Consider the following 13,075-nt stretch of genomic DNA (forward strand, 5'->3'; position numbering starts at 1 on the left):
TCAGCCACCATAAATTCTCACTCACCTGTTTCTCTGTCATGGTTTACCCTAAGTGGACATCATGGATTAACTTAATGATATTGTGCCTCACACCTTCAGGTAGCACAAATTGGTAATTCCTAATCTTTTTAGGCCCTCAAAGTCCACTCATTCGGAATTTTCACAAATGGTCTCACCAAATGAGCTACTGTGCTCTCCCTTGGCTCCCCATATGCTCAACACTTAAGGACTAGATCCAAATCCATGCACTTATGCCACTCGTCAGCTAACAAACCACCGATGGACTCTTCCACATGGCACAATGAAGCCACTGCACCTTCCTGTTCCCAAGCAGAAACACCATGACCATTTCCCTGAACATTCCAAAGACCTGCATGAAAGAGAGCCTGCGTGCGCTTACAAGCAGGTTCATGAGAAACCCGGTACCAATACTCCTGAAGTCTAGAAGCTGGTCTAGCCAAGCTCATACCAGTTCCACCAAGACTCAAACCTTTGACCAAGGGTTTATGGTCTGTGCGAATGCAAAAAAATGTAAACCTCAGAAGTCTTGAAATGTTCGACAGACCATGCTGCTGCTAAAGCTTCATGCTCTGACAGAATCGTTGCACTCACATTCTGACAGACCACGAGGCAAGAGTTTTTTTCAGTCCCCGCATGTACCTAGGAGAAGACTGCCCCAAACCACATGCACTGGCATCCACTGTTAAAAATGCTTCGAGTTGTCAAATAGTGCAAGAATACCTGTCTCACAAATGTTCTTCCGTAGCAAATCCAATTCCCTTTGCTGATCACTCCAAACAAACGTACACCCCTTCTGCAAAAGCATTGAGTTCTCCAGTCTTGCCTGCAAAATTAGGAACCTATTTTGCATAATATTGTAAGCCCATAAACTACCATAACCTGTCTTTATCACAAGGTTTAGGTGCAGACCTCATAGCCTTCAATTCAATTTTGGTTCGGACACCCTGCCCCGTAATTGTATGACCAAGGTATTGGATTTATTCCTCAAGGATCCGTCCTTTTTCCTTCCTCAAGGTAAAGCCCACATCCCTCGGTCTACCCAGCACAGACCTCCTGATATGTTCATGAAAACCAGAATATCCTCTGGAAATTTTGTTTTCAAAACCCCTGAAAAGGTCACTTGATCCTTTGAAAAACGCTTGCAGCTGGAAAAAACTGCAAAGGGTTCCTTGTAAACTGAAATGTACCCTCCATGGTGATAAGTCTTAAGATTTCTAGAATTTTCATATAGCCTGATCTGGTGGTCAGCACTTTTGAGGTAAAGCTTAGACAAGTACTTACCACCCTTAAGCAACAGATGGTTTATATTGGAGAGTGGAAATGTGTCTATTACCACATGCTGATTTTAAACTGCGAAGGTCCAAAAAAAACCTGAGTTTGCCATCACTCTTCTTGGCTAGAATAACTGGAGAGACCCATTCAGAAGCCTCGACTGGCTCGAAGGCCGCTTCTCTAAGCAGGTCATCGAACATTTTCTTTACTTCTGTCACTCTCCTCAATTTGGGTGTAACTGAGCGGTACCCTTTTCTAGCGCAATCTAGTGTACCCCTTCATTTCACCCAGCTTCTCACTGAATAAGTCTTTAATCTCAAACCACACCTTTTCAGAGGTAACATTAGTCACAGCCAACACATGACCAAGGGTACGGGGATCAATAATATGCAGGTCAAACTGATGCCCCAACACAATATGGATGGTACGTGTTCAGCCATGTAGATCTTTCCCACAATCAATCAGTCAATCAATCAATTTGTAAAGCGTGCTACTCACATGTAGGGGTCTCAAGGCACTGGGGGAGTGGGGGGGTGGAAGAGCCAGGTCTTGAGTTACTTACTGAAGGAGAGATGGTCCTGGGTCAGTCGTAGGTGGATGGGGAGGGAGTTCCACGTCTTGGCAGCCAGGTAGGAGAAGGATCTTCCTCCGCTGGGGGTTCTGCGGATCCGTGGGACGGTGGCGAGGGCGAGGCTGGCGGAGCAGAGCTGATGGGTGGGTGTGTAGAACGCGAGGCGGTTGTTGAGGTATACGGGACCCATGTTGTGGAGGGCTTTGTGAGCGTGGGTGAGGAGCCTGAACGTGATTCTTTTGCTGACGGGGAGCCAGTGCAGGTCTCGGGTGGGTCAAGATGTGGCTGTGTCAAGGGATGTCCATGATGGGTCGTGCAGAAGCGTTCTGTATGCGTTGGAGTCTTTCCTGTAGTTTGGTTGTGGTTCCGGCATAGAGGGAGTTTCCGTAGTCCAGACGGCTGGTGACGAGTGCCTGGGTGACAGTCTTTCTGGTGGCGGCGGGGATCCACCGGAAGACTTTTCGGAGCATGCGCAGGGTGTTGAAGCATGACGAGACGGCGTTGACTTATTTGGTCATTGTGAGGGAGGAGTCCAGGATGAAGCCTGTTACGTGCGTGGTCCGTTGGTTTGGGGGGCGGTGCCCAGAGCAGGGGGCCACCAGGAGTCATCCCAGGCAGAGGGGATGGTCCCAGGATGAGGACTTCAGTCTTGTCTGTGTTCAGTTTCAGGCGGCTGAGCTTCATCCATTCCGCGACGTCTTTCATTCCTTCCTGGAACTGGCTCTGGTGGCGGCGGGCTCGTTGGTGAGGGAGAGGATCAGCTGGGTGTCGTCGGCGTAAGATGTGGTTGTGTTGGCGTGCGATGGCTGCGAGGGGGGGTCATGTAGATTTTGAAGATGGAGGGGCTGAGCGAGGAGCCTCAGGGTACGCCACAGATTTTGGTGGGTGCTGAGTGGAAGGGAGGGAGGCAGACTCTCTGGGTTCTGTCGGAGAGGAAGGATGCGATCCATTCCAGGGCTATTCCTTGGATCCCGGTGTGGTGGAGGCGGCTTGTTACAGTCCGGTGGCAGACTGTGTCGAATGCGGCTGATAGGTCGATGAGGATGAGTTTCGCAGTTTCCCCGTTGTGGAGCAGGGACCTGATGTAGTTGGTGGCTGCGATGAGGGCGGTCTCGGTGCTGTGGTTTGCTCGGAATCCGGATTCTGAGGGGTCGAGGGAGCCGTTGGTCTCAAGGAAGGAGGTTAGCTGTTTGTTGACTATATTCTTGATGACTTTGGCTGGGAACGGGAGGAGTGAGATGGGGCGGAATTTCTTGGGGTCCGTGGTGGGTTTCTTCAGGAGGGTGCTGATCTCCGCATGCTTCCAGCTCTCCGGGAAGGTGGCGGATGCGAAGGAGTTGTTGACGGTCCGGAGGTGGGGTGCGATGATGGAGTCGGCTTTGTTAAAGATTTGGTGTGGGCAGGGGTCGGCGAGCCGGAGTGGATGGTGTTCATCACGAGGGTGATGTCTTTGGTGCTGACGGGGGTCCATGCGCAGAGGGTGGTGGGGGGCATTGGTTCGGTGGTTGGGTGCGTGGTCTGGGCACCAAAGCTGCTGTGTATGTCTGCGATGTTGTTGTAGAAGAACGAGGCGAGTGAGTCGCAGAGGTCTTGCGACGGTGTGATGTCGTTGTTGCTGGCGCTGTGCTTGGAGAGCTCTTTAACGATGCTGAAGAGTTCCTTGCTGTTGTGGGTGTTGTCCAGTCGTTCTCTGAATGCAGTCCTTTTGGTGGTACGGATCAGCTGGCATTGTTTGCGGATGGCGTTTTTGAGGGCTAACATGTTTTCTGACGTCTGGTCCTGGCGCCAGGTTTTCTCGAGGGTGCGGCACGATTTCTTGGAGTCTTTGAGGTCGTCGGTGAATAATGAGGTTTTCTTGCTGCCGGGTCTGTTAGGAGGATTTTTCAGAGGTGAGTGCATCAGCGCAGTTGGTGAGCCACTGTGTGAGGGTGCGGGCTGCTTCGTTGGTGTTGGTGGGGGGTTTGAGGCTCAGGGAGGTGGTGAGCTGGTCGGTGGTGATCTTACTCCAGTATCTACGGGGGGCCTGATGCGAGTGGTGGTGGGTCGTTGACTTCGTGAAGTGGACGCAGCTGTGGTCTGTCCAGTGTAGTCCGGTGGAGTGGCCTAAGGAGATGTGGTTGCTGGAGGAGAAGACTGGATCAAGCGTGTGGCCGGCGAGGTGGGTGGGGGTGTTCACTAGTTGTTTAGTCAGAGGTTGTCCAGCAGGGTGGATGTGTTTTCTTTGTTGTTTTCTAGGTGGAACTTGAGGTCTGCCAGGAGGATGTAGTCAGAGGACATGAGGGTGTGCGGGCTGATGAAGTCTGCGATTGCTTCACTGAACTGTGTGTGCTGTCCCGGGGGTCTGTAGATGAGGGTGCCTCTGAGGGTGGTTTTGGGGTCTGTGTGTAGCTGGAAGTGTCTCTGTGGACGATGGCAATGCCTCTGTTGCGGTTCCTTCAGATCTTCTAGCCATCCGGGATGGCTATGGCGATGTAGGGTGCTGAGGCGTTCATCCAGGTTTCTGTGAGGAAGGTGACGTCTGGCGAAGTGGTCGGAGGTTCCAGAGCTTGAGGGCGTGCCTGTGGACGGAGCAGGTGTTGAGAAGGATGCACTTGAGGTGGTTGATGCTGGTGCCTGGCTTCTCGAGTGTTGTTCAGGACCGGATGCAGGTGAATTTGCAGGCGTAGGGCGGCGATGAGAAAAACAGTAAACACCAAGACAAAAAGGCAAGAGAACAATGACACCAAGGCAAGAAACAGTCGCAGGGCAAGAAACAATAACACAAAGGCAATAACAGTCACAGGGCACAAATTACGATATGCACAATACTAAGCAGCAGGGCGGACTCGAGGCAGCAGCGGGGATAGCTTGGGCACACTCACGGGGGGCCGTGCGGTACATGGAGCGACCAGCCCTGTGAACAGGGTCAGAGGTCACAGCTCACCACCGTGCGGTCTCAAACATCATTGGCCCAGTGGGAGGGAGGAGCAGCTGGGAGGCAGGAGAGGGGTGGCGAATAGGAAGGGGGCTGGGTACAGAAGAGGAAAAAAGGGGGCGGGCCGCAGGGGAGCAGCGGCGGGGAGTGGGCACAGAGCAGGAAGACGGTTGTGTAGGGCGGCGATGAGAAACAGTAAACACCAAGGCAAAAAGGCAAGAAAACAATGACACCAAGGCAAAAAACAGTCAGTGCACAAATTACGATATGTACAATACTCAGCAGCAGGGACAACTCTGCCACACTCACAGGGTGGCGGTGCGTGGAGCGACCAACCCTGTGAACAGGATATGAACTCAATCGAGACTACAAATATTTCATTTTTTTTGTTTAAAGAGCTTTATTAAAATACTTAAGAGCAAGGGTGTAATATATATCCATGCATATGAAACGAGGAGCATTAGAATCAAACAAAATACAATTTGACTGAATATCTAGTATAATGAAACTATCTAAACCAGAGGTTAAGACAAAGGAGAAAGCATTAGGAAAATATGTACCTTAATAACCGCATTTTACGTTTTAAGTTTTCAAAAGAAGGTAAAGTCTAAAGGCTGAAAGGGAAAGGAGAACATGGAAAAATAGGAAAGATGTAGAAGGCCCAGAAGAAAAAAAGGAAAGTAAGAAAAGGAAACAGAGGAAAAGAGAAGAAAATTGAGACCTAATCTTTTATCACTCTATATAAATATCAATCTTAAATTAAAAACATTTGTTTCCCAAATTTGAATATTACTGTATACGTGTTATAAAGAAGGAACCTAAACTAAAAAAAGAGGATAATACTCATGGTGGTAAACAAATGAAGCATCTTGTTTACGTAATGCCAACGTAGAGAGGTCATTAGTAAAGGGAGACCAGAAAGCTTCTTTACGAATACGCTGTTTAACTTTTAGAAGAAGCTCGATCCAATCTGTGGTGATATATAAGGTTCCACCAGGCAGAGAAGGAGACTTTGGAGGCATCTTCCAGTTAGAGGTAATTACCTGAAAAGCAATGGTGATTAATACCACAAATATGCCCATCTTGCAAGAGCCAACCCAGTCTGCAGAGTTACTTCTTAAAAATATGGAAAATATATCAAAAGGGGATTTAATATCACAATTAGAGGAAATTGACTCACAAACCTTAGTCTGGTAATATTAGGGCAGAAAAAAAGGAATGCAAGAAGGAACCAGGAATGGTAGGGCATACCAAACAATTCGGGGATAACTTGGGATTATACTTGGAAATCGTTAAAGTAGTTAAAAATAGTCTAATGGAAGTAATAAAGGACTACAAATATTTCAACACATCTATCCTGTCTCTGGGATTAATTCCTTAAAACAAGAGAGTAACTTGAACACTTTAATCCACATCTTCGGTACAATCGTGTAATGAAACTATGCCCACCAGTTCTACATGTTTACCTCGAATACCAAACGATGCTTTTGGTCTAACCTTTCTAGCACATTTCCAGAAAGGACCATCAACCCGATCCTCATTATCCTCCCAAATGAAGGCTCTGGTTTCATCTTGACAGATTGCCTATCTGCTCTCCAGTTTTAAAGCGGACAGTCTTCCCAAAAGCACCAACGGCTTAAAGTTAGGCCTCGCCAATGAATTAAGGAATTTGTACCAAAGTAACTGACCTTGCGCAGCTTCATTATTCGGATAGCTGCGCGTTCATGGCTGTGAAGCACTTTTGATCTTTCAGCACTCATTTCAGTAATCACAAGTCAAAGGAAGTGAAGATTACCACCTTTTGGAAGTAACGTTTTTTTTTTTATTGGGTCCTGGTGGATACTGTAATTTAAATTAATCTTTGGATCCAACAAGGCAGCAATCCTATCTCTGGTGTTACATTGCCATCATGTGGCCACATGGTAGAAATGCGCGTATGAATTACTGTTGTCTGAGTGAAGAGAACACGGTCGATGCGATGGTTCTATTATATTGACTGTTCTTTATACAGCACTTTATAATACAGACACATTATTAAATTCATCTTATAACCAATTTCGTGACACACTGTTCGGGATCGATGAGATGATCTTGCTTTGAATTTACCTTGACCTGAATACCACTGTATGTATCAGAGGCGAGCGTTTAACTTAGCCAGCCATCCTGCCAGCTGATGCTGCTGGGTAAAACCATCTCAGAGGAACAGAGAGAGGTCTAGGTCACGTGACACATGGCCTATTTCAAGTAACGTCCAGCCTGGAGGTAGGATTGAAAGACTTGTGGTCAGTCTCGCCTACGTGTATACGTATGCATAATGCAGGTACGAAAGCTGCATAAGAAATATCGGTAATGTGGACAGTGAAGAAACAGTTTCTTTTCTGTCTGTGAAATGAGGCTCTTGAGGAAATGGGGAATGGTCATGTTGAACTCAGTAACCCTTGCATTATTTTAAAGATGGCGTCCTCGTTTACCAGATTTTCACGCAGGTAAGTGCAGTAATTCGCTTTGCTGTCCTGCCCTACGTCAAAATAAAAGGCCAGCAATGCGCTGTATTTATGAGATATGGTGCAAACCTGTCCTTTTTCACTGCGCAAATAGCTGCCTTGACCCGGCGCACCCTTGCACCACTGTGCAAGGGTGTACGTGTTATTGTTTTAGTGCAGAATGGAAAATCTTCCTGTACGAAAACAATCAATGGGGGTGTTTTCCTCTTTCTATATGTGCTGGAAGATGCAAGGTGCTGTAGATGTAACAAGGAGGAATAACTTGATTTCTCCTTTTTTTCCTCTTTCCATGTGTGCTGCAAGATGTAGGACACGTAGAAAGAGGAAAAAAACGAGGAGAAATAAAGTGATTTCTCCAGCGTTACACCACCCCCGGAGAGGTGCATGGTTTTGTGGCATTGCCAGATTCACGCTATGTTGTATATCTGAGAATGTGTCAAAATCTATGGGTGTTGCGAGGGAACACCCAATGCAACGCTCATGGCACGCCTGGGCAACGCAGCAACTTGCACTATATTGCCTTACACCATATCTACGAGGCCATCAAAAGCCCCTCAGGGTGGCTTTGCTTTGCCTCGTAGACATGACTGAGAGCCTTCGCCACAGAAGCGTCATGAAAAGTGACGCTACGGTGGCGCAGGTCTCTAGTAAATGTGGCCCCGGGTCACTCTGGAACGCCTTATGGATTCATGATTGAAAAATGATAATCTTTTCTGACAGCACCCATTGGCTTACCCCGGAATGTACGAGGGGTGCTGCGTCAAGACTTTGGGATATTTTGTCACAGATATGCAGTTTCAGCAGAAGAAAACTTTTGGAAAATTCTATGTAACCAGGAAAAGTCCAGATATTCTAGAAAAGCCTTTGCAAGTTAGTGCCTACACAAGTCTTTAAACAATGGGCATTAATGCTAAATCTAAAAGTAGGTGTGTATACAGTAGGGATGGCGCTGATGAGATCACTAATGTGCGTAACAACCATGGCACGGATATTAGGGAATGGTTTACTTATGTTAAGATGAAGAAAGCAAACCGCATCCCTGTAAAGCACTAGTTTAGATACCCCTCAGTGTGCACAAACATCTCTCCAATATACTGCCTAAAGCAGGGATTTAAACCCACAGAATCAGCGCTGCAGGTTTCGACTCAACTCGTGCATCACTCTGGGATTGTTAATATTGTGATATGGTGCGCAATCCCCCCTTTCCCTTCAATGAAGGATTAACAAATCGACAGATGCTCATGCTTTACCAAACCTGACCTCCTCAGACTACCACCAGCTGGAATCGACCATAGTTCCCGTGAACTCACAGCTTTCACCACTCCTGAAGGTCTCTTTCAACCCTGCTGCACGCCGCTTGAGTCAGCGTTCACTACTCCTGACTCTCTTTCAGGTCTGCTGCAAGGCCACGTGAGTCAGCCTTCACTACTCCTGACTCTTTCAGGACTGCTGCACGCCACTTTAGCCAGAGTTCACCACTCCTGACTCTCTTTCAGGTCTGCGGCACGGCCACATGAGTTAGCCTTCTCTACTCCAGACGGTCTTTCAGGTCTGCTTTGTGCCCGCTTGAGTTAGGTTTCACCACTCCTGACTCTTTCAGGTCTGCTGCACACCGCTAGTGTCAGCATTCCCCACTCCTGACTGTCTTTCAGGTCTGCTGCATGCCTGCTTGAGTCAGCTCCCACCACTCCTGTCTCTTTCAGGTCTGCTCACGGCCTCGTAAGTCAGCGTTCAACACGCCTGACTCTCTTTCAAGTCTGCTGCACACCGCTCGAGTCCGCTTTCACCACTCCTGACTCTTTCAGGTCTGCTGCACACCGCTTGTCAGCATTCCCCACTCCTGACTGCCTCTTTCAGGTCTGCTGCATGCCTGCTTGAGTCAACTCCCACCACTCCTGTCTCTTTCTTGTCTGCTGCACACCTGCTTGAGTCAGCTCCCACCACTCCCGTCTCTTTCAGGTCTGCTCACGGCCTCGTGAGTCAGCGTTCAACACGCCTGACTCTTTCAGGTCTGCTGCACATCGCTTGAGTTAGTGTTCACCACTTCTGAGACTCTTTCAGGTCTGCTGCACACCACTTGAGTCAGCGTTCACCACATCTGACTCTCTTTCAGGTCTGCTGCACGCCGCTTGAGTCAGCGTTCATCACTCCTGACTCTTTCAGGTCTGCTACACACTGCTTGGGTCAGCGTTCACCACTCCTGACTATCTTTCAGGTCTGCTGCATATCTGCTTGAGTCAGCTCCCACCACTCCGGTCTCTTTCAGGTCTGCTGCACGCCACTTGAGTCAGCGTTTACAACATCTGACTCTTTTTCAGATCTGTTGCACACAGCTTGAGTCAGCGTTTACCACTCCTGACTCTTTCAGGTCTGCTGCATGGCCACTTGAGTCAGCGTTCACCACTCCTGACTTTCAGGTCTGCTGCACACTGCTTGAGTCAGCGCTCACCACTCCTGAATGTCTTTCAGGTCTGCTGTACGCTGCTTGAGTCAACGTTAATCACTCCTGACTCTCAGGTCCGCTGCACATCGCTTGAGTCAAGGTTCACCACTCCTGACTCTTTCAGGTCTGCTGCACGTCGCTTGAGTCAGCGTTCACCACTCCTGACTCTTTCAGGTCTGCTGCCATCCGCTTGAGTCTGCTCCCGCAACTCCTGTCTCTTTCAGGTCTGCTTCACGGCCTCGTGAAGCAGCGTTTACCACTCCAGACTCTCTTTCAGGTCTGCTGAACACCGCTTGAGGCAGCTCCCACCACTCCTGTCTCTTTCAGGTCTGCTTCATGGCTTCGTGAGTCAGCTTTCACCACTCCTGACTCTTTCAGGTCTGCTGCACGCCGCTTGAGTCAGCGTTCACCACTCCTGACTCTCTTTCAGGTCAGCTGCACACCTGCTTGAGTCAGCTCCCACCAATTATGTCTCTTTCTGGTCTGATGCACACCGCTCGAGTCCGCTTTCACCACTCCTGACTCTTTCAGGTCTGCTGCACACCACTTGTGTCAGCATTCCCCACTCCTGACTGCCTCTTTCAGGTCTGCTGCCTGCCTGCTTGAGTCAACTCCCACCACTCCTGTCTCTTTCTTGTCTGCTGCACACCTGCTTGAGTCAGCTCCCACTGCTCCGGTCTCTTTCAGGTCTGCTCACGGCCTCGTGAGTTAGCGTTCACCACTTCTGAGACTCTTTCAGGACTGCTGCACACCGCTTGAGTCAGCGTTCACCACTCCTGACTATCTTTCAGGTCTGCTGCACGCCGCTTGAGTCAGCGGTTATCACTCCTGACTCTTTCAGGACTGCTGCACACCGCTTGAGTCAGCGTTCACCACTCCTGACTATCTTTCAGGTCTGCTGCACGCCGCTTGAGTCAGCGGTTATCACTCCTGACTCTTTCAGGTCTGCTACACACTGCTTGGGTCAGCGTTCACCACTCCTGACTATCTTTCATGTCTGCTGCATGCCTGCTTGAGTCAGCTCCCACCACTCCGGTCTCTTTCAGGTCTGCTGCACGCCACTTGAGTCAGTGTTTACCACATCTGACTCTCTTTCAGGTCTGCTGCCTGCCGCTTGAGTCAGCGTTCACCACTCCTGACTCTTTCCGGTCTGCTGTACACTGCTTGAGTCAGCGCTCACCACTCCTGACTGTCTCTTTGAGGTCTGCTGTACGCTGCTTGAGTCAACGTTAATCACTCCTGACTCTCAGGTCCGCTGCACATCGCTTGAGTCAGCGCTCACCACTCCTGACTGTCTCTTTCAGGCCTGCTGCACACCGCTTGAGTCAGCTCCCACCACTCCGGTCTCTTTCAGGTCAGCTGCACACCGCTATAGTCCGCGTTCACCACTCCTGACTCTTTCAGGTCTGCAGCACGGCCAAGTGAGTCCGCGTTCACCACTCCTGACTTTCTTTCAGGTCTGCTGCACACCTTTTGAGTTAGCGTTCACCACTCCTGACTGTCTTTCAGATCTGCTGCACACCGCTTGAGTCAGTGTTCACCACTCCTGACTTTCTTTCAGGTCTGCTGCACACCTTTTGAGTTAGCATTCACCACTCCTGACTGTCTTTCAGATCTGCTGCACACCGCTTGAGTCAGTGTTCACCACTCCTGACTGTCTCTTTCAGGTCTGCTGCACACTGCTTGAGTGAGTGTTCACCCCTCCTGACTGCCTCTTTCAGGGCTGCTGCACAACCCTTGAGTCAGCTTCCACCACTCTTGTTTTTTTCAGGTCTGCTGCACGCCGCTTGAGTCAGAGTTCACCACTCCTGACTCTTTCAGGTCTGCTGCACACCGCTTGAGTCAGAGTTCACCACTCCTGACTCTTTCAGGTCTGCTGCACGCCGCTTGAGTCAGAGTTCACCACTCCTGACTCTTTCAGGTCTGCTGCACACCGCTTGAGTCAGTGTTCACCACGCCTGACTCTCTTTCAGGTCTGCTGCACACCGCTTGAGTCCGTGTTCACCACGCCTGACTCTTTCAGGTCTGCTGCACGCCGCTTGAGTCGGCTCCACCATTCCTGGCTTTCTCTTTCAGGTCTGCTGCAAGCATGCTTGAGTCAGCTTCCACAACTACTGACGTCTCTAAGGTCTGCTGCAAGGCCACGTGAGTCAGCCTTCACTACTCATGACTCTCTCAGGTCTGCTGCACGCCGCTTGAGTCGGCTCCACCACTCCCGACTTTCTCTTTCAGGTCTGCTGCACACTGCTTGAGTCAGCTTCCACAACTACTGACGCCTCTAAGGTCTGCTGCACGCCCGCTTGAGTTTGCCTCTGTGCTTTCAGTTTTTCAAAATGTGCATCATTCTCTTTATAGAAGTCAAAGGTGTAGCTTCATTTCATAACACCTTCATTTTTGAGAGACCGGAAACCTCATGATGACACAGTGGACAGAGTTTAGCTCATACTATCTAAGGTACTGCAACCCCTAGAAAAGACACATGTCGTGCCACACGTGTCAGACAAGGGAATCCAATCCCTCCAGGGCAACCCCAAAAGCCAGACCACCGGAAAATTAGCATGGACTCAGATCCTTCTTAGGGTTGTGTGAATACTACTCCAAATGCATAGAAGGATTTGCTAGTAGGGCAGCGTGCTTTAGGGATCTCATGGAAAAGATGGCTGCCTTGCATGGTAGATATGCTTGGAGGGTGGATGAAGGGCTCTGTTGTTCAAACTCCTGCCTCATAGGTCTTGAAAGGAGAACCAGAATGCTGCTTCATGATGGACGCCAGTAGCAGGCGATGCTGGCCGTGCTGGCCCCAATGGAAGTCAAGAAATGATTCATTTTTGGATTTGAGGATACCAGAAACCGGAAAATATGTACTTAGGGCCACTTGCATCAAAGGACAAAACCGGTCGCAAAGGGGCAGATTCTCAGAATCTGCCCCTTTGCGACCAGTATTTTTTGCATTTGGGATGCATCATCCCAAATGCAAAAATTGTAATTTACGGATTCGCAAATTGCAATTAATTAAATGCAATGCAAGATTTAATTTAAAATAGCAATTTTGCTATCGGGAGTTGCAAATTACCGTCAAATGGAACAAGACAATAATTTGCGCAAACTTTGAAAAATGCTGTAAGGTGCATTTTTCAAAGTTACATATTACACACACATGCCCTTGGAGCATGTGTGTGCAACATGGGTGCACATTACAATTTCAGGGGTGCAACAGGGTAACCTGTTGGCACCCTTGAAATTGCATGCGCAATTTGCGAGTACCTAATGGGTACTCGCAAATTGTGCATGCAATTCCCATTCATTCCTATAGGCCTGTAGGGAATAGGAAGCCATTCCTTAATCGCAAC

Source organism: Lissotriton vulgaris, chromosome 2_1, assembly GCF_964263255.1.
Source record: "Lissotriton vulgaris chromosome 2_1, aLisVul1.2, whole genome shotgun sequence".
NCBI lineage: Eukaryota > Metazoa > Chordata > Amphibia > Caudata > Salamandridae > Lissotriton > Lissotriton vulgaris.